General features: G+C 44.0%; 1 long non-coding RNA gene across 1 annotated transcript in view; it reads left to right on the top strand.

Moving 5' to 3' along the window:
- LOC143834559 (uncharacterized) overlaps positions 1–8,196 on the top strand; it is a 39,525-nt gene extending 31,329 nt beyond the window's left edge. Inside the window, exons 4-5 of the long non-coding RNA XR_013229826.1 lie at positions 3,517–3,597; positions 7,608–8,196. This is a non-coding gene — a long non-coding RNA (uncharacterized LOC143834559). The remainder of the gene's footprint in view (positions 1–3,516; positions 3,598–7,607) is intronic.
- The last annotated feature ends 11,489 nt before the right edge of the window (positions 8,197–19,685 follow it).

Raw genomic sequence — 19,685 nt, 5'->3', positions numbered from 1 at the left:
TGATCTTTACCAAACCTGCTTTAGTACAACATTTGGGGAAAGTTTGCAACAAAAATTGGATGGCCGCTAAGTGGGTGGTAAAGTCTAGATTTTCATGGTTCTGCCTATATAGCAAGCATTTCCCCTCTGCGAGAATGTAAGAAGAGTGCTGCTAGGTCAGACCAACAGTCCATCTGGTCCAGTATCCTGCTTCACCCAGTGACCATCCAGCTCTTCTGGCCAGCCAACAACAAGGCATAGAGGCTGAGGCCTTCACCTGATGTTGCCTCCTGGCTCTGGGATTCAGTGTGTCTGAATGTGGAGGTTCCACTCAACCACCATGGCTAGTAGCCATTGATAGATTTACCCTCCATCTATCTTTCTACTCCCCTTTTTTATTCTCATGACCATCCTGACATCCTCTGGCAACAAATTCTACATTTGAATCACTTTCTGTGTAATGTATTATTTCCTTTTGTGTGACCATCATTTTCATGGGATGCCCTCAAGTCCTAGTTTTTTGGCTCTAAACTGCTAATAATCTTGGTTGCCCTCCTCTGCTTTTTCCATTTCTTCAGTGCTGTTTGTGAGATCCAGTGACCAGAACTACACAGCATTCCAAATCAGGCCCCTCCAAAGTTCTGTGCAGAGGCATTACAGTACCAGCCATTTTGCTTTCCATCTGTTTCCTAATAATACCTAACATACGGTTTGCCTTCTTAATCACTGCATCATACTCAGTTGATACTTGCATTGAGTGATCCAGTATGATCTTTTCACTTCTCAGGCTCAACAAGTTCAGATCCCATTCGACTATACCTGAGGTTGAGATTTGAAGTCCCAGTGTGCATCACTTTACGCTTAGCAATACTGCACTGCATTGACCTGCTTATAGAGCAGCCATTTTGGAGACTTCCTGCTCCTTAGAACATCACTTCCTTCCTACTTGCCTATAGTACAGAACAGAAACAGAACACAAAGCTAGTATTACGAGGGCTCTCTCTCCTCTCTCTTTCTGCACTAAGTTGTATCTCTTCTAAATAAAACTATTTTATTCCTTTAAGCCCGTGGTTCTCAACCTAGCGGTCGGGACTCCTTTGGGGGTCGAATGACACTTTCAGAGGGGTTGCAGCAGGGCAAGCAGCTTGGCGGAGGGGGGGGGTCATCTACACAACAGCCTTGCGGGGTAGATCAATATAGAGCATTCATTTGTCTGGAGCAGTGGAAAAGAGTAAGATTGGGATGGTGGGACAAGAGGCAGAACTGAATTGAGAAACCTCGGGGGGGGGAACAATTTAAATACAATCACGAACAATAGATCTACACGCTGTTGGTCAGTTTCGGTTTAATTTCTGTGAAAGAACACTTGCATAATTTTATGGTTGGGGGTCCCCACAACATGAGGAACTGTATTAAAGGATCGTGGCATTAGGAAGGTTGAGAACCACTGCATTAGGACACCAGCCAACACCTGTTCTATCATCATCTCAGTCCCCAACACATCTCTGGCCTTTAGTGCCCTTCAAGTATATCAGTATATCCTAGTCTCTGTGGCATAATGTAGAATTGATATCGTATACCATAGGAGAAGCAGAAGCCCTAGAGCAGCCTTCAGACTTCCTTGATGGCCCTGGAAGCGTTTCCTGAATGGATGGGAGTGAATTAATTTTGATATATATTTTTAAAATTGGTTAAACATTTATCGGGAGGACCTCCGATTTATAGCCCCTCCCAAAATGGCCAATGATGGGCCTGAAGGAGGTAGGAAGGGGAGGGGCCCCAGGTGGGCCTGTACACAGCTATGCTTCCCAACCATTTTCAGCATCGTGCCACTTCTGAGGTTTCTTGAAACCTGAAGAATGTTTCAGGGGTATCTCCATGGTAAAAAAGTTGAGAAAGGCTGATACAAACAATTAACAAACCAACTCTGCTTCCCACTCCCCCACCCCCCACCCCGTCCTAGCTCGCTCTTGAATTCTTCAGTAGAACTGAAAGCAGCCTGTGCCTGTTACAAACTGCCGACAGGCAGCCATCAGGTAATTACTGAAAGGCACAAACATTCAGGACTGTGCAGGTGCATATCTGACCCTGGGAACATTGCAAAGGATCCCCAGGCAACTCCAAGCCGATTAGGCTGTGATAAAACCTTGAAGACCAGCATGAGGAATCCGGGAAGTCTTTTGTCCCCGGTACCATGTGTGATTGACACCAGCCTGAAGGCCCCACGCTCCAGCGCCCAGTGGAGCTAGTAGTTCATGCTGAATCTGCCTTTATAAAACAGTGTGGGGTTGCTGTCAGATCCCCTGCCTGCTCCGAACACAATGCTAACTTTCAGATATATATTCCCATCCACCGGGGGAAGAAAAATCAAAATTCTATTAACAAGCTGTGTCAGTGTAATGATGAAAAGTATCATCTGTTTTACAACAGATGGTCTTGTTCTTGGGGGCATGATTCATTGCTCACTGCTTTCTGCGTCACCATAATATAGAGAAACTGTATGGTATCAGCAGGATTTACTAACTTCATTTTTCCCCTTGTTTCTTTTGAATCTGGCTGCTTTCATATTTCAATGTGAATTTCTGAACAAAGCCGTGACTAGGCGGCAAGTACAGAAATGAGGAGCCCCGAGATGAAGCAGGCGGAAAGAGTGTCATCTAATGTCGCTGTGATAAGCAGACACTTCTGGCGTAGTGAAAGAATAGCCACGCACTGAACATGCAGCAGGGGTGATAGAGGGATTTTGCCACCTGTGATGAGCTGCCAAGAAACCTGAAAAGGCCATAGAAGCAGTCTTGTGGGGAAAACTGAAAGGGTGCAATATAGGCAAATGAGCATGGTGGGACAAATGGCCCTCTGGGCTGAGGGATAAACAGCCAAAAATCCCACCCAAGATTTCTCAGGCATGTTCTTGCCTTTCACAAAGAACATGGCGGCTGGTCAAATGAGGAAAGCATAAGGCAGCCAAACTGACCTGTTGAATGTACTGCGCAGGGGATGATGTAGCAATACCCACCCTTTCCAAAAGTCATTCCCATTTTGCTTGGGAATCCATGTTGAGATGGACTGTCTGTGACAAAACAGGATGGAATGACACCAATGAAGAAGTGGTGCCCTTTAGTCTTTGGGAGAGGGAGAAGGGAGCTAGGTGGTCAGTAGCTAAAGCAATGACGGGCCATAACCATTGTGAAGACCAGTGATTAGCTACTAGAAATCATGTGAATTTGTTGTTATTGTTGTTGTTGTTGTTGTTGTTACTCATGCTCTGGCCATACATTTGTTAGACAACCAGCATTGAAACATCTTTCAAATTGAATCAAAGGAAATGTCTTTCAGGCTATACCAAATACAGATCAAAAAGTAACGTTTCCTTTGCCACAGCACACAGGCAATTATGAAGGTTTTAGAACAGACTGTATTTTACACTGGATGCTTTGGGATAGTTTCAGATAGCTGGCTAACACCCTGGTAACAAGGTGCTAAAATGTCACTTATGTTTTCATTGCATGCCCGAACACTGTTTGCATGTCAAACAAGGAAATGGGAGTTACAAGACCACATCTATAAGCCAAGAGGGGGCCATGGATTAGTACGCAGCATAATGAAGGTGTTTACCAGGTACAAGGACCTTAAAGAAATAACAAGCTAAGTTTCTGTAAGGCAGAAATTGTCTGACAAAGTATGCTTGCACACAAAAGCATACACCCAGAATAAAATTTTGTTGATCTTATTTGTTTATTTCTTACATTTATAGACTGCCCTCCCTTGCAGCTCAGGGTGGTTCATTGTTGTTGTTGTTATGTGCGAAGTCGTGTCCGACCCATCGCGACCCCATGGACAATGATCCTCCAGGCCTTCCTGTCCTCTACCATTCCCTGGAGTCCATTTAAGTTTGCACCTACTGCTTCAGTGACTCCATCCAGCCACCTCATTCTCTGTCGTCCCCTTCTTCTTTTGCCCTCGATCGCTCCCAGCATTAGGCTCTTCTCTAGGGAGTCCTTCCTTCTCATGAGGTGGCCAAAGTATTTGAGTTTCATCTTCAGGATCTGGCCTTCTAAAGAGCAGTCAGGGTTGATCTCCTCTAGGACTGACCGGTTTGTTCGCCTTGCAGTCCAAGGGACTCGCAAGAGTCTTCTCCAGCACCAGAGTTCAAAAGCCTCAATTCTTTGACGCTCGGCCTTCCTTATGGTCCAACTTTCGCAGCCATACATTGCAACTGGGAATACCATAGCCTTGACTAAACGCACTTTTGTTGGCAGGGTGATGTCTCTGCTTTTTAGGATGCTGTCTAGATTTGCCATAGCTTTCCTCCCCAGGAGCAAGCGTCTTTTAATTTCTTTGCTACAGTCCCCATCTGCAGTGATCTTGGAGCCCAGGAAAATAAAATCTGTCACTATCTCCATTTCTTCCCCATCTATTTGCCATGAATTGAGAGGGCCGGATGCCATGATCTTTGTTTTTTTGATGTTGAGTTTCAAGCCAACTTTTGCACTCTCCTCCTTCACCTGCATCAACAGGCTCTTTAGTTCCTCTTCACTTTCTGCCATTAGAGTGGTATCATCTGCATATCTAAGGTTGTTGATATTTCTCCCTGCAATCTTGATCCCAATTTGTGACTCCTCTAATCCCGCATTTCTCATGATGTGTTCTGTATACAGGTTAAATAGGCAAGGCGACAGTATACAGCCTTGCCGAACTCCTTTCTCAATTTTGAACCAGTCAGTGATTCCATGTTCAGTTCTCACTGTTGCTTCTTGACCTGCATATACATTTCTCAAGAGACAAATAAGATGCTCTGGTATTCCCATCTCTTTAAGAACTTGCCACAATTTGTTGTGCTCCACACAATCAAAGGCTTTAGCATAGTCAATGAAGCAGAAGTAGACATTCTTCTGGTACTCCCTAGCTTTCTCCATGATCCAGCGTATGTTGGCAATTTGATCTCTAGTTCCTCTGCCTCTTCGAAATCCTGCCTGTACTTCTGGAAGTTCTCAGTCCACATATTGCTGGAGCCTAGCTTGTAGGATTTTGAGCATAACTTTGCTAGCATGAGAAATTAGTGCAATGGTGCGGTAGTTTGAACATTCTTTGGCATTGCCCTTCTTTGGGATTGGAATGTAAACTGACCTTTTCCAATCCTGTGGCCACTGTTGAGTTTTCCAAATTTGCTGGCATATTGAGTGTAGCACTTTTACTGCATCGTCTTTTAAGATTTTGAATAGTTCAACTGGAATGCTGTCACCACCACTAGCTTTATTGTTGCTCAGACTTCCTAAGGCCCATTTGACTTCACATTCCAGGATGTCTGGCTCCAGGTCAGTAACTACCCCACTGTGGTCATCAGGGATGTTAAGCTCGCTCTTGTATAGTTGTTCTGTATAATTTTGCCACCTTTGTTTAATCTCTTCTGCTTCTATGAGGTCCCTACCATTTTGGTCCCTTATCATACCCAACTTTGCATGAAACGTTCTCTTCATATCTCCAATTTTCTTGAAAAGATCTCTGGTCCTCCCCATTCTATTGTTTTCTTCTATTTGTTTGCACTGTTCATTTAAGAAGGCATTCTTATCTCTTCTAGCTTTTCTCTGGAATTCTGCATTCAATTGGGTGTATCTTTCTCTTTCTCCCTTGCCTTTCACTTCCCTTCTCTCCTTAGCTATTTGTAAAGCTTCCTCAGACAGCCATTTTGATTTCTTGCATTTCTTTTTCTTTGGGATGGTTTTAGTTGCTACCTCTTGTACAATGTTGCGAACCTCAGTCCATAGTTCTTCAGGCACTCTGTCTATCAGATCTAATTCCTTAAATCTATTTGTCACCTCTACTGTGTATTCGTCGGGGATATGATTTAGTTCATACCTGAGTGGCCTAGTGCTTTTCCCTACTTTCTTCAATTTAAGCCTAAATTTTGCAACAAGAAGCTCATGATCTGAACCACAATCAGCTCCTGGTCTTGTTTTTATTGACTGGATAGAACTTTTCCATCTTTGGCTGCAGAGCACATAGTCAATCTGATTTCTGTGTTGACTGTCTGGTGATGTCCATGTGTAGAGTCGTCTCTTGGGTTGTTGGAAAAGAGTGTTTGCTATGACCATTGTATTCTCTTGACAAAATTCTACCAGCCTGTGCCCTGCTTCATTTTGTACTCCAAGGCCAAACTTGCCTGTTATCCCCGTTATCTTTTGGCTTCCTACTTTAGCATTCCAATCCCCCATGATGATAAGCACATCATTTTTTGGCGTTGCTTCTAGAAGGTGTTGTAGGGCTTCATAGAACTGATCAACTTCATCCTCTTCAGCAGCAGTGGTTGGGGCATAGACCTGCATCACTGTGATGTTGAATGGTTTGCCTTGGATTCGAACTGAGATCATTCTGTCATTTTGGGGATTGTATCCCAAGACTGCTTTTCCTACTCTCTTATTGATTATGAAGGCTACTCCATTTCTTCTGTGAGATTCTTGTCCACAGTAGTATACCTGATGGTCATCTGAATTAAATTCACCCATTCCTGTCCATTTTAGTTCACTGATTCCTAAAATATCGATGTTCAGTCTTGTCATTTCTTGTTTGACCACGTCCAGCTTACCTTGATTCATGGATCTGACGTTCCAGGTTCCTATGGAATAAAAATCTTTACAGCATCGGACTGTCTTTTCGCCACCAGTTACTTCCACAACTGAGCGTCCTTTCGGCTTTGGCCCAGTCGCTTCATTCATTCTGGCGCTACTCGTACTAGCCGTCTGCTCATCCCCAGTAGCATATTGGACACCTTCCGACCTGAGGGGCTCATCTTCCAGCGTCATATCGTTATACCTATTGGAACTGTCCATAGAGTTTTCATGGCAAAGATACTGGAGTGGTTTGCCATTTCCTTCTCCAGTGGATCACCTTTTGTCAGAGCTCTCAGCTATGACCTGTCCGTCTTGGGTGGCCCTGCACGGTATAGCTCATAGCTTCACTGAACTACGCAAGTCCCCTTGCCACAACAAGGCAGCGATCCTTGAAGGGGGAGGGTGGTTCATAGGGAACATGAAAACCATATGATACAAAATAAGTTCAGTAACTGCATCAATTGACAATAATTAACCCTAACAATAGCAATAACATCAACAACAGTTTGAATGTTGGATTGTTCATGGTTTGCTCGACCATAACCCGGCAAATTAGTCAGATTAGCCCCACAAAGTGATTGATGGCCTATCTGAATGGGGAGGGTTCTGGGGGCCCAATAGATGCAGTTCATTCACTGACCTCAACCAGTTCTTGAGGAAGAAACTGAATCTGGGAGTATGCTGGTGGCTCTTCTTCTTCTCACCAGATATGGGCCCAGGCAGAATTTCCTAGGAACCCATCTGATTCTATAGCTGTATCAGGAACATCTTTTGATTCAGAGAGTGGATATATGCAACCATGTTCTTATATGTTGTATTATATGTGGTTTCAGGAATGTTCTTGGCAGGAACGTTTAGACAGCAAGCTTACAAGATAGTTATATCAACTCCATAATAAGATATCATTTGAGAAAGAACTCTGTTATATCCTGCTTGACTGTCAAACACTTATGAAAGATCTAGAAGAACCAAATGATCCACATTAATGATGCCATGTTTCTTTCTTTTCTTTTTTTCTAGGAGAAAAGTACAATCTACCAGTTCAGTTCTGCATCTCCCCTTCCATGCTGGATATACAGGCAGATGGCACCATGTTTATAAAGAAGTGTCATGAATCAGTCCTTAGCATGGAAACCATTTGAGGTCTGAACACAACCTCACCACTAAGAGTTTTGTTTTGTTTTGTTTTTAATTTAACTGGCAATCTCCAGATTGCAGCATGTCTTGTGAGCGTCTCACTTGAATCCCAGACTTCTTTGTTCAGGCTAAACTCCTGCTAACTTCATTGTGGGGAAAAGGATTTTCACCAAGTTTCTCTTTGCTGTATGTCACAGTATTATTCCGAGAGCAAATGAAGCCAACTGGGTGGAGAGAAATGTGTGATATACTCAAGCTGCTGTTTGCATTTTATGAGGGAATACAGAGTATATTGTGCATGAAGGTGGCTTGTAGGTGTTGGATCTGCTCATTTCACAGTTGGTTTTCTTGTTACTGCCCATCCTGCCCACCCCTCCCAGAAAAATCAGTGAGGTTATTCTCAGAGGATACAACCTGCGGCTGTAGATAAGAATGTAACTCAGAGTGAAAGTCTTCATTTCAGTAGGCAGATAGAAGATAACAATATTGTCAGTCACCTGAATGATACTGCTGCTTTTGACCCTTTCCAGTCTGGATTCAGGTTTGAGTATCATTTAGTAGAAGCCCCAATGAATTCTCTCCACTTCCAGACAGATAAAAGAAATGCTTCCTTGCTGGTCCTGTTGTCAGTCTTTGATATGGCTAATCTGAGTGGGCATTCATGGGGCAGCCTTAAATAACTTTGTCTAACCGTAGTCCGCAGGTTAGTGGGTGAGTATGTTCTGGAAGAGAGTGTTCTACCTTTCATGAGGAGCATGAACTTATCCGTGGCATATTTGGTTTAGAGCTTGGGGAATCCTCTTAGACATAGCCCAAATGCTTTATAGCGGGGGTCGTCAACCCCCGGTCTGCACCCTGCTACCGGGTCACGAAGGCCTCGGTAATGGGCTGCCACACCTGCCTCTTCCCCCCCCCCCCCACACACACAGCAAGAAGCTCACCAGGCCACGAGAGAAGCGGCCGCTTCGCTCACGGCCTGGCTAGCTTTCTGCTGCAAATGGGAGGGAAGAGGCAGCCGCGGCCTCTGGCACGCCGGCGGACACAACCATGCATGCGCAGAGCTGCCAAACATGTGCATTAGTGCCTTCTGGTGGTGAAAACGCGCGCGTGCGCATGGCAGCTACACGCATGCACATTTTCACCACCAGCGGGCGCTAATGCAGATGCATGGCGCCCGGGCCGCTGGCTCTTCCCCACCCCCAGAGTGGTCCTCAACCCTAAAAAGGTTGAGGACTGCTACTTTATAGAACCATAGAGCTGGAAGGGGCCATACAGTCCATCTAGTACAACCCCCTGCTTCATGCAGAATCAGCCTAAAGAATCCATGATAAGTACCTGTCCAGCCGCTGCTTAAAGACCACCAGTTAGGAGTAGCTCACCCCATCCTTAGGCAATCTAATCCACTACTGACCTACTCTGACAATTAAAAATGTTTTCCTGATATCTAGCCGGTATTGTTCTACATGTAATTTAAATTCATTACTGTTGGCTCTATCCTTTGCTACCAGAAGGAAATGTTCCCTGCCCTCCTCCATGTGATAACCTTTCAAAGATTTAAGAGGGCAAAAATGTTCCCTCTCAACCTCCTCTTCTCTGGAATGAACATTCCCAACTTTCTTTAGCTTCCATATTTTCCTATGAATAATTGCCACAGCATAGTGCTCGGAGCAATAATTTAGACTGAGTGGAGAAATTATATATTATTGTGCCCTACTATGGGAGAGGACTGGATAAGTTATCTACTGGTGGCTGAATTAATTAGGAGATTAGAATTGTATTGCAGAATTTTGGGAGAACAGTCTAAGGTTGAAGGTTGTTTTTTGGAAAGAATTGGTCTATGGCAGAAATTTGGACCAAGTGGGACTTATCTGATTAATCCCCACCCCCCACCACCACCACCACCTTTATGAATTTTGGAGATGTACATGCTGGCAATTTTTAGTCTGATGGGATGATTATTATAGAGTGTCTAAAATTGTGAAAGTAGTACACTTTTAAAATGTAGAATAAGCTGTCTAGACAGACAGATTTTTATATTCTTTGATACTGTAGCCTTGTTATGTGAAAAGTTGGTTGTTTAGAACCCCGGAAGATACATTTATATATACCTATTCTAAATTATTATTTCTCTTCTCTATAGACCAGGGACCCAAAACAGGAAACAGTATGATTAATACACACAAAAATGCAGTAAAAACAAACCTGTTTTAGTACCAGCCACCCTATATGTCCTTTGAAACATTTCTACTCTGTCCCTTTCTGGAAGCCAAGAGTTTTAGGCCTCCTCAGGGAGATTATTCCAAAAAGAAGTACCACAGAGAAGGCTTATGAATGAGCCACAGTCGTGCTCACATTGACATCCTAAACTGAGGCATACCCTTCAAAGTCCATTTGTCACTGTACAAAGAAGACTTGTCACTGCACAAAGCTGCCATTAAAGAGCAAAGAAACAAGCAAGCCAGAAGCAAAATGCTGAAGGAGACAAGGTCATGGAACACAGAGGGTGAGGATGAATTGGGCCAGGAAAGGTTTAACTGGCTGTGCTCTATCCATCTTTGACCCTATATTCCTCCAGTCATCTTCAGGTAATCTGGGCAAAAACTGAATGCATATTTTCTCATATAACTCTGCAACATATAGGCTCCGGAGTGATCTTTAAATGGAATTGTGGCATTCAGAGTCAGAGCATGGTTTAGTTCTAAGAGGGCCATACGCCCGTATATCCTATATAGCTTTAGGCCCGGAAGTTCTTAAATCAGGGTCTCACTCTCTGTTCAAAAAGGACTTAAAGAAGATTGAATTGAACCTGGAACGTAGAACTGAATGCAGAAACAAAAGCCTAGGAAATGAAAGCAACTCAGTATCCAGAGTAACAGAACAAATTAACAACTGAGAAGCTGCATGTTGCACCAATTGGCATTTCCAAGTTGTCTTCAAGGGCAGACCCACACAGAGGGCATGACATAGGTGATGCTTCGAGAGAACTGTGACTGGCCCAAGGTCACCCAGCTGGTTGCATATGGAGTAGTGAGGAATCAAACCCAGTTCTCCAGATTAGAGACCACCGCTCTTAACCGCTACACCAAAAAAGAACTGTTTCATTTATTTATTTATTTATTTATTACACAATGTCTCCCTTCACCAAGTGGTGCTTGTATGCTATCTAAAATAATACAATCAGATATAATCAATCCATATTAAAATCCATTTCCCCCATTTATTGTCCAGCCTTGATTTCTGGCAATGCTGGGCTTGACTATAGATCACTAAAGTCCCCTGCCTTTTCTAGGGTCCACAGTGAGCTTTTGAAAGTTTCATTTCAAATGCATCCCAAAGTGCCTTTAATCACCTATATAAGGCCAAATAACACACCGATCCTTCAGCACCTGTTAAATAAGCTCCAGCAGTGACACCACTGGTTTATTTATCACTATATCCTGTCATCCAAGCACCGTAACAGCTACACCTTAAAAAAAAACTCTTTGTTTTAGCTTTCAGGGTTATCCCCTTTAATCATAGCTCTGAAAGTCATTGTTTGTTTTCCTTCTCATCTTCCCTCTCTCCTGCCAGATTATTAGACTGTTCTCGGGAAGGTCCCTGTGATGGAATCTTCCAAACCTCTATGAATATTAATGGCTTTGTTTATCCAGAGGATGTGCTAGTCCAGTCACTTTAAGAGAGCTCCTAAAAGACCAGGTCCCCCCTAAGAGCCTATAATGTGGATGATGCACAAAACAGACATGAAAGACCACATGCATACACAGGAAGACAGATCAGGAAGGACAGGGGTGACTAGAGGCAGAGTCCCCATGACAGCACAGAAGCTTTTTACAAACGAAGAAGCAAGGAGTACAGCTGGCTACACTCTAGCATTACCTACTTTTTATTTCCCGTGTGCAGCAGGTAGTTATTTGCTTTCCCACCAACACTCCTAAGCATTTGCTACAATCTGAGATGGAAAAGTTTTGCCATCCTCATGAAATGAAAAGTGCATGCAGCTAGTGCAGTGCAGTGCAGAGGTTAGAGTACTGGATGCCCCCCCCCCCAGGAGATCTTTCTTTTTCACTTGCCCCTTCAGTTGTATATGCACTCCCAGATCCTATTGGAAAGTGAGGCTGTTAAGTCAAAAAAACCTAGGTGCAAATGGTGAAGCACTTTGTTTAATAGTATTCACAAATTGCTACAGTGACTTGTCTGTCCTATAAAAGAACACAATTTGCTGTCTAGAAAACAGAGCATTCTAAAATATCTTTTAGCAGAATGGCAGTAAATATAATGCTCTATGTGGGAAATGACTCAGGCACATCAAATCGATATGTAAGTTGTGTACATGTCTGCATGGATTGGGTAAAGATTCGCAGCCCACATTGTCCACAACTCAGCCACAATCTAATTACTGAGCTACCACTACACTCTAGAGGGGTGTCCTTCTTCCCATCCTGGGTCTCCTGCTCAGCGGCGGCCTAAGAGGTGGCCTGGGCTGGCCTGATGTTTGTGGCCATGACAGCCCCTTGACTCCACCCAGTATGCAGGCCGATTTGGCCCTCCATCCCTCCGCCCTGGGAAGGCCTGGAGGGGATCGGGGGATCTGCTGGCTCATGGCCGGACAAGACAGGGCAGGTGCCAAGGTCCAGTGAGCAGAAGAGGTGGAACGGATCACGGCCACCATTATTTCTCCTCGCCTCCCCCCTGCTGGACTGGGCTCCCCGTTCCCTGGCACTATGCATCATTCCCACCGCCTGCTATTCACCCAGGCTACTTTCTCCACCAGCCATCTTCCACAGCCAGGCACACCTCCAACCTTGCTCCTGCAGCCACGGAATCCGGGCAGCTGCCACCACCATTCTGCCACCATCCACATTTCTGCTGCTATTGCCACAGACATTGTCTCAGCCACCGTAGCTGTTCCTGGCTGTTCCCACCTCCGCAGCCATTCCTGCTGCTGCCGCAACCATTCCTAGCCATTCCTGCTGCCACCATGGCTGTTCTCACTGTGGCCATTAATAATGGGTGGGACCATGGACATCACATCCATGGCCATTTCCATCCCAGGGGTCATGCCTGTAGATATTCTTACATCAAAAAAGCAAAAGAAATTTCTCAAAATTTTAATATATAATATAATGATGGGTAAAACAAAAATCAGGTAAAGACATATAGATGGAAAATTAATTAAGAATAAAACATGGAAAGTGTTCAAAACTTTAGACAGAAGAAAAATGGCAATGATCATAGACATAATTCAGAAGAACACATCACCGGTGAGAAAGAAAGCAGAAAATGAAAGAAAGTTTGCACTCTGTGTTAATAAAACATGCTCCAAGTCCATATGGTGGAAGATCCTAATAAATGAGAAAGTGAGGCCTCTAGGAGATAGCGAGGATAATTTATTGACAGCAGAAGCAGCCCTTAATAAATAATTAAGAGAATTATTTGCCTCATTGGGCACAGGGGAGCTTGAGGGACAGATGCCAGAGTTAAAGAGGCATTTTCCATGGATGTTGCAGGAAACACAGCATGAAGCAGGAATTTCAGATGGTACAGTTTTTCTCACGCTGCATTACAAATGGCGCCTGCCAAACTGTCTATGATTAAAGATATGGGAGTTTTGTCATTAAGTAAAATTGATAATTTATAGTTCAATTTACCATAAATGTGTCTAATGTTTTCCAAAGCCATCTGATGGCCCGTGGTTTTAGCAGAATAGAACTGCTATTACTTTTCCCACAGGCAGGTGTGGCGGTAACATCATGATAAGGTAATGTCAGAGGCCATGGGCAGTAAGGATCTTTGTTATTGATAATATAAAGCACCATCAAGCTGCAGCTGACTTATGGTGAACCCACAGGACTTTAAGGCAAGAGACCTTCAGAGGCATCCAAATACTAATCAGGGCCAGCCATGTTTAGCTTCTGAGAACTGACAAGATAATGCTAGTCTGGGCCATTCAGGACAGGGCCCTCAATATTACCCCTTCTCAAACAAAGATTGTGCTGACAAAGAGCTCACCCAAAGTGTGGGTTCCTCCCATGTGGCCCAGAACTTAGCAGTGTTTTAGTTGTTCTCATGCCACTATCCTAATACAATAAGAACATCTACGAACCATCCTGTCCTACCAGGTCTCTATCTGAGGCCAGGCAATGACATCACAAAATGCTAGCCTCCCCTACTTGAAGCAATCACCAACAAGGACCGCTCCAAACTCTGACAAACCCCATAGGGAGACAATCATAGGAGGTGATTTTTAATGGACTGTTGTTATACTGTATTATTTTATTAATTATTTTATTTGATGATTTATTTACCCCCCCCCCACGGGGAGTTACCAGCACAGGGCGGTTTCTGACATTTCATCATATACATGCCAATTGAATTCATAAAAATACAATACAATTCCAAAATGACATTAAAACAATAATAATTAAAACTTGTTAAAACAATCAAGCCGTCTATTAGCCAATAAAACTCATCCAATGCCATTGCCATCACTTTACTTCTAGATCTTTTGTAATTGCCTGAGTTCATGACATCATGGTTTCAGGGGGTTTTATGGAGTCCTGATGTTCATTGGCCCCAGCCTGGTGGAACAGATCCGTTTTGCAGGCCCTGAGCAACTAGATCAGCTCCAACAGGGCCCTCAGGTCTTCTGAGAGCTCATTCTACCGGTAGGGACCAGGACTAAAAATGCCCTGGCCGTAGTTGAGGCCATGTGTATCATATGATGTATGGATTTAAAATGTTGTCAACTGTGTCAAGCTAGCAGGACCGGGTGATATACAAACAAAATGTCTTTATTTATAATAGTTAAATCATGTCAACTCACAACTAACATGTTGACTAGGCATGTCCATGGGGAAAAATTCAGATCACTTTGGATTTGGCTGGAATTAATTCAGCCAAATTTAAAATGGTCCAAAATTCCCCCTTCACATGCCTCTCCACCTGCCTTCCCAGGCAGCAAAGAGCTTTTCCTGACATCAGAGAGCATTCTCTGCTGCCAGAGAAGACTGGGGGGGAGACATTTAAAGGACCTCCTGAGCAGCTGATCATGACACATCAGCTGTTTGGCATAATCTCTCTCCTTCTCAGGTGCTGCCTGAGAAAGCAGGGCGAAGCATTTAAAGGGTATAACAAACACCTGATGTATCATGTGCAGCTGTTTGGTGGCCCTTTAAATGCCTCTCCACCTGCCTTCTTTAGCAGTATCTCCACTGCCTTAGAAGGATGGGGGAGGAGACATTAAATGGGCCTACCAAGCAACTGATCATGACACATCAGCTGCTCGACATGCTTTCTCCCTCCCTTCCCCCAGCCCTTCCTTTAAAATGGCTGAATTGTGCCCGAATAGCCAAATTGGTTTGGGGACTTTCCTAATTATCCTAAACAAATTGCTCGTCCATAAGTGACCCTTCATGGAACTTTCAAGGCAAGAGATAAACAGAGGTGATTGGTATTCCTTGTTGCTTTTCCATCCAAATATTAACCATGACTGACTCTGCTTAGCAGCCAAGTTCTTAATAAGCTCAGATTAGTCAGGTCTATTTAGGTTGCTAAAAGCTGTTCTTTACACATAGTGGAATGATAAGCCAGCATGGTGCAGTCTTCGAGGCATCAGAGTAGTATCTGGGAGACTCAGGTTCAAATCCCTGCTCTGCCATAGAAGCTTGTAGGGTAACTTTGGGCCAGGCACACACTCTTATCCCAACCTACCATACAGAGCTGTTGTGGATACGGAATGGAAATAGCAAAAATGGAGAAAGCCGCTATGGTTCTAGCCGCTATGAGTTATAAATGAAGTAAAAAATAAAACAAAATATAGATTTCTAAACCACACTACTTCAGATGACTGGTGGGGGTAGTTGAATTCCGCACATAGTAAAATAAGTGTGAACTCTTTGCATGACATAAAATGATGGGAGTTATATGATACACACGGATACTTACATTGTGGTGAAACAAAACCACATTATCTCTTATGTGATCTGCATTAGTATGGTCCAGAATTCTTCATTTGTTGCAATGTATGGGTCTTTTGTGACACCCAAAAGCAAAGTATTCCACAAGTAAATTATGCCTTGCATGAACATTCTTTTTGTCTTCAACTAACTCTCACTCAGTTTCACTGGATGATTATAAAATACTAATGTCTGGAGACAGAAAATAAATTTTATTCTCTCTAAATCATTCCTAATGATGAATGAGCTAGTTTCTGCTTCCTTCCACAAGTCTGGGCATCAGAGGGCAATGAGAGCAGTATGAAACCATCATTGACTATCACCAGCTACTATTGCTTGGTGGGGGCAAGAGGTGGCTTGGGAAGCATTATGTTGACACTGCATTGGTGGATGGCCATTCCAATCAACCCTCTGCTTCTGTCACAAAGTGACGGCACCTAGTGAGGGCCTAAGTTTCTTCTAGATTGCTACTCACTGGCAGCTGCACCCATCCCTCGTCAAAGGACCCAGTTTTGTCAGGGCTTCTGTGAATATGATGTACCTTGTTCTAACATCAGGTTATAATGATATACAACGCAGAGTGTGCTGGGATATGAGTACATTTTGTACATAGTACCTGTAATTAAAGTAACAAAGAGAAAACCATGGGATTCGGGCCACTTAAATTCCTGATTCTGCAAAAATTTTAACAAGCTTGACAAGTCAATCTGTTATAAACCTCTAACTGGGAGAATTGAATAACGAGGGCCTAATGAGCACAGGTGTTTTCCCCCACTTTCACCATGCATGTCCATTGGGTTTTCTTTTGTCGTTCTGCATTGATTTTCCTCCCTTCAGCGCTCAGTTCACTTTCTGGTCACTGTTTCCTCAGCTTTTCTGAGAATACATTTGTGCCAATTTCCCCTTTGTTTTACTTCCAAGCTGAAAGTAAATCAAAAGTATACAGAATCCTTTCGATTTCCTCCCCATACTCTTTCACTGCCCTTCGGAAACCACTCCCCCACCTACGCTGAGGTTGTTCTATGCATTCTGCACCTTCTGCCATCCTCCCCCCTTCATTAGTGTACAAGCTCTATTTTCCCCTAATTTAAAGTTGTATTTTTACAAGTGCAATGAGTCTAGCAACACAAGACTATTGCTCATCTTTGATTACTGAATTTTTTAAAAAATTAAATGATGGGGGAATTTAAAAGGAGCTGCATGAGGTTTAGTTTCCTGCTGGTATTGACTTGAAAGAGGGACAAGAGAAGAGGCAAACAGCAGCATTCCCACTACAAAAAAAAATCAGTGCTGTCTGCAAACAAAATAAGAGGGGGGAAAGATTAATCAGTACGGAATGAAATTGACATGAATATAACAGACAGTGGGATGGGAGGCCCAAAGCTCTGAAACCCTTTTTCATTTTCATTCTTTATTGAATAAAGTTCTAGGGACCATTTTGGCAGTCTCTGGAAGCCTAACATTAAAATGGCAGCTGAGCCACATGGACCTACTGTAAACTGCCAAACTTAAGAATCATTTGGGATCAATCCATTTGGAGAATAAAATGCAATCTGCAGAGTACAGGCTCTAAAACTTCCAAGATCATGACCAGTGTACAGGATCAGAGAATCACAAAGAAAATAAAACAGGTTTGCAAGGAAGGGCATTAATATACAGCTGTACTAGGGCATCGGTGAAAATAACCCCCCTTCTTTTTTTGAATTTAGTTGGACAACACAACAAACGTCCTCCAGAACATTTACCAGAAAACTCCACCCACATACAAATCGCAGCCCTTTGCATAGGAATGTGCACACACACACACACACACACACACACACACACACACATTGTCAGTAATCGTAGCTTGAAATGCCACTGTCAGTGCGCTCTACCATGCCCTCTATACACTCAACATATTTCCTCATATTATGAGATCATGCAATTTCAATTTTTCACAGTAGACGATAAGACGGCAGAAAATCCGCTAGTACTGGGGGGCAATATGGAAAAAAGAGTTTTGCAGCTACTTGTCAGTTTCAAAGAAATCTAGTCAGTTTCAATATCGGGTATTTTCCCCTTTGCCTGCCTTCTTTTCTGTTCCTTTTCATTCAATGCATGCATAAAACCTGAACCACTGAGATTTGAATGGAAAGTTCTTGCGAAATGCTACACGCAGCTGTGATAGGGCAATTGCGTCTTTATTTATTTATTTGAAGAAAGCCTTGGACACCACCCCCAACACATCGCAAGTGATGTTCCACCCCAGTTTAGAAAAATCTCTATTGTAGCTGCAGAATAAATACATTAGAGGGGAAAGAACAGCAACTAAGGTGGGCACAGAATCTGGAGTCAAGATTAAAGGCTTACTGCTCCAAAAATCTGCAATAAGATGTGTGAGCATAATGGGCCAAGGTTAAGAGAACAAATGTACATTTAAGGAAACATAGCTGGATTCTACCCAGGATTATCCCTGGTTTGTCTCATCTTGAAATGCCCTCCTCGATGAATCTGTCTAGCAGTTTTGCTTGATGAGGATAATTATGATATTAGATCAGACAGTCAAGCTCAGAAGCACTAAATCATTAATTCAAAGATACATAATCTTTTATATGCCTATCAATATCTTGGCATCGCTATCTGCAGACATGCACAGGCAGAATACATCAGATGGAGGCTGGATAAAATAAATAGCTTTCTCTGATGGAGGGTGAACACACAGCTCACGGCTGGTAGAGCAAAGCACTGGGAAAAAGTAGGAGCGCATGATTATCTTCAACAAGGGAAAATAAATTGATTCCACACTCTCGTGTTGCTTGCTGTATTCTCTATCACACACACCTTTCTTTGTTACTCTCCACATACAAGGTGTGAGGGGGATTGCACAAAGACAGTGTAACATATTCTTCTCTCCCTCACCTAGAAACTCAAAGTTCCTATGCCAGATCCCCTATTGGCTAGGCTGGACCTGACCGCCCATCCTCCCATGCAGGAGGTAGTGAACCTCTACCAGGTGGAATTTAGGACAGGATAAAAAGTAGATGGGGGAAATGTAGGAATATCTGATTAAGTGAGCACACATGAAACTGACTTAAACTGAATGAGACTAGTGGTCCATCAAGGTGAGCATTGTCTACTCAGGCTGCCAGAGTCTGAGGCAGAGGTCATTCACAATGCCTACTCCCTGATCCTTTAACTGGAGATGCCACAGGATTAAACCTGGACATTCTGCATGGCTAGCCTGGGGAGTACCTTCAGGTAAAGAGACCCATACACTAAAGTGACTAGAAACCTGGGGCTGTAAGGCAGAACACGAAGCCCCAGCAGCGGTGGCAGCCCCCCTCCCCCCTGGCCTCAGAAGGGCAGCAGAGCAGCACAGCAGCAACGGCCCCTTCCTCCCACCTCCCCCCTCCCTGACTGACCTCAGAAGGGCAGCAGAGCAGCGTGGTGGTGGCCCCCCTCCTCTCCCCCTTCCCGACTGGCCTCAGAAGGGTGGCAGAGCAGCAGCAGCAGCAAACGCCCCCCCTCCCCGACTGGCCTCTAGTGAAGTCAAGAAGGGTGGGGGCGGGCTGGGAAGAGCCCCGTGGACGGATCTATTGGAAGGCATGAGCAGGAAGCAGCAGAGCAGCGGGCCCTGGCAGGAATGGCGGTGCCGCACAAGCCCCCCCCCCCCCCCTCTGGAGCCTGGGCACCTGCGAAGGGGCGTTCTGAGCCCGGCCTGCCTGCGCACAGCAAAATAAATAAGTAATTTGATTTTTAAAAAAAAAACTGGAGAACGTTGCGGGACATCTGAAAAACGAAGCGGGAGTGGGGAAAATGACCCCAAATGTGGGACCGTCCCACCAAAGGCGGGACATCTGGCCACCTTACCATACACTGAACAGGAGTACCCAGCTGAAGAAAGGTAGGTAGGAGTAGGGAACTTCAGCTCCATAGGCAACTGGTGGACATATGTCATTGTAGGCTGTGTAGCATGGAGCAGCCGAAAGAGGAGTGCAAGTAAAGCCACTATGTGACCTCGTTG

This window comes from Paroedura picta, chromosome 3 (genome assembly GCF_049243985.1).
Source record: "Paroedura picta isolate Pp20150507F chromosome 3, Ppicta_v3.0, whole genome shotgun sequence".
Classification (NCBI taxonomy): Eukaryota; Metazoa; Chordata; class Lepidosauria; order Squamata; family Gekkonidae; genus Paroedura; species Paroedura picta.
The sequence above is the reverse complement of the archived record's forward strand: the minus strand, read 5'-3'. Positions and strand labels throughout refer to the sequence as shown.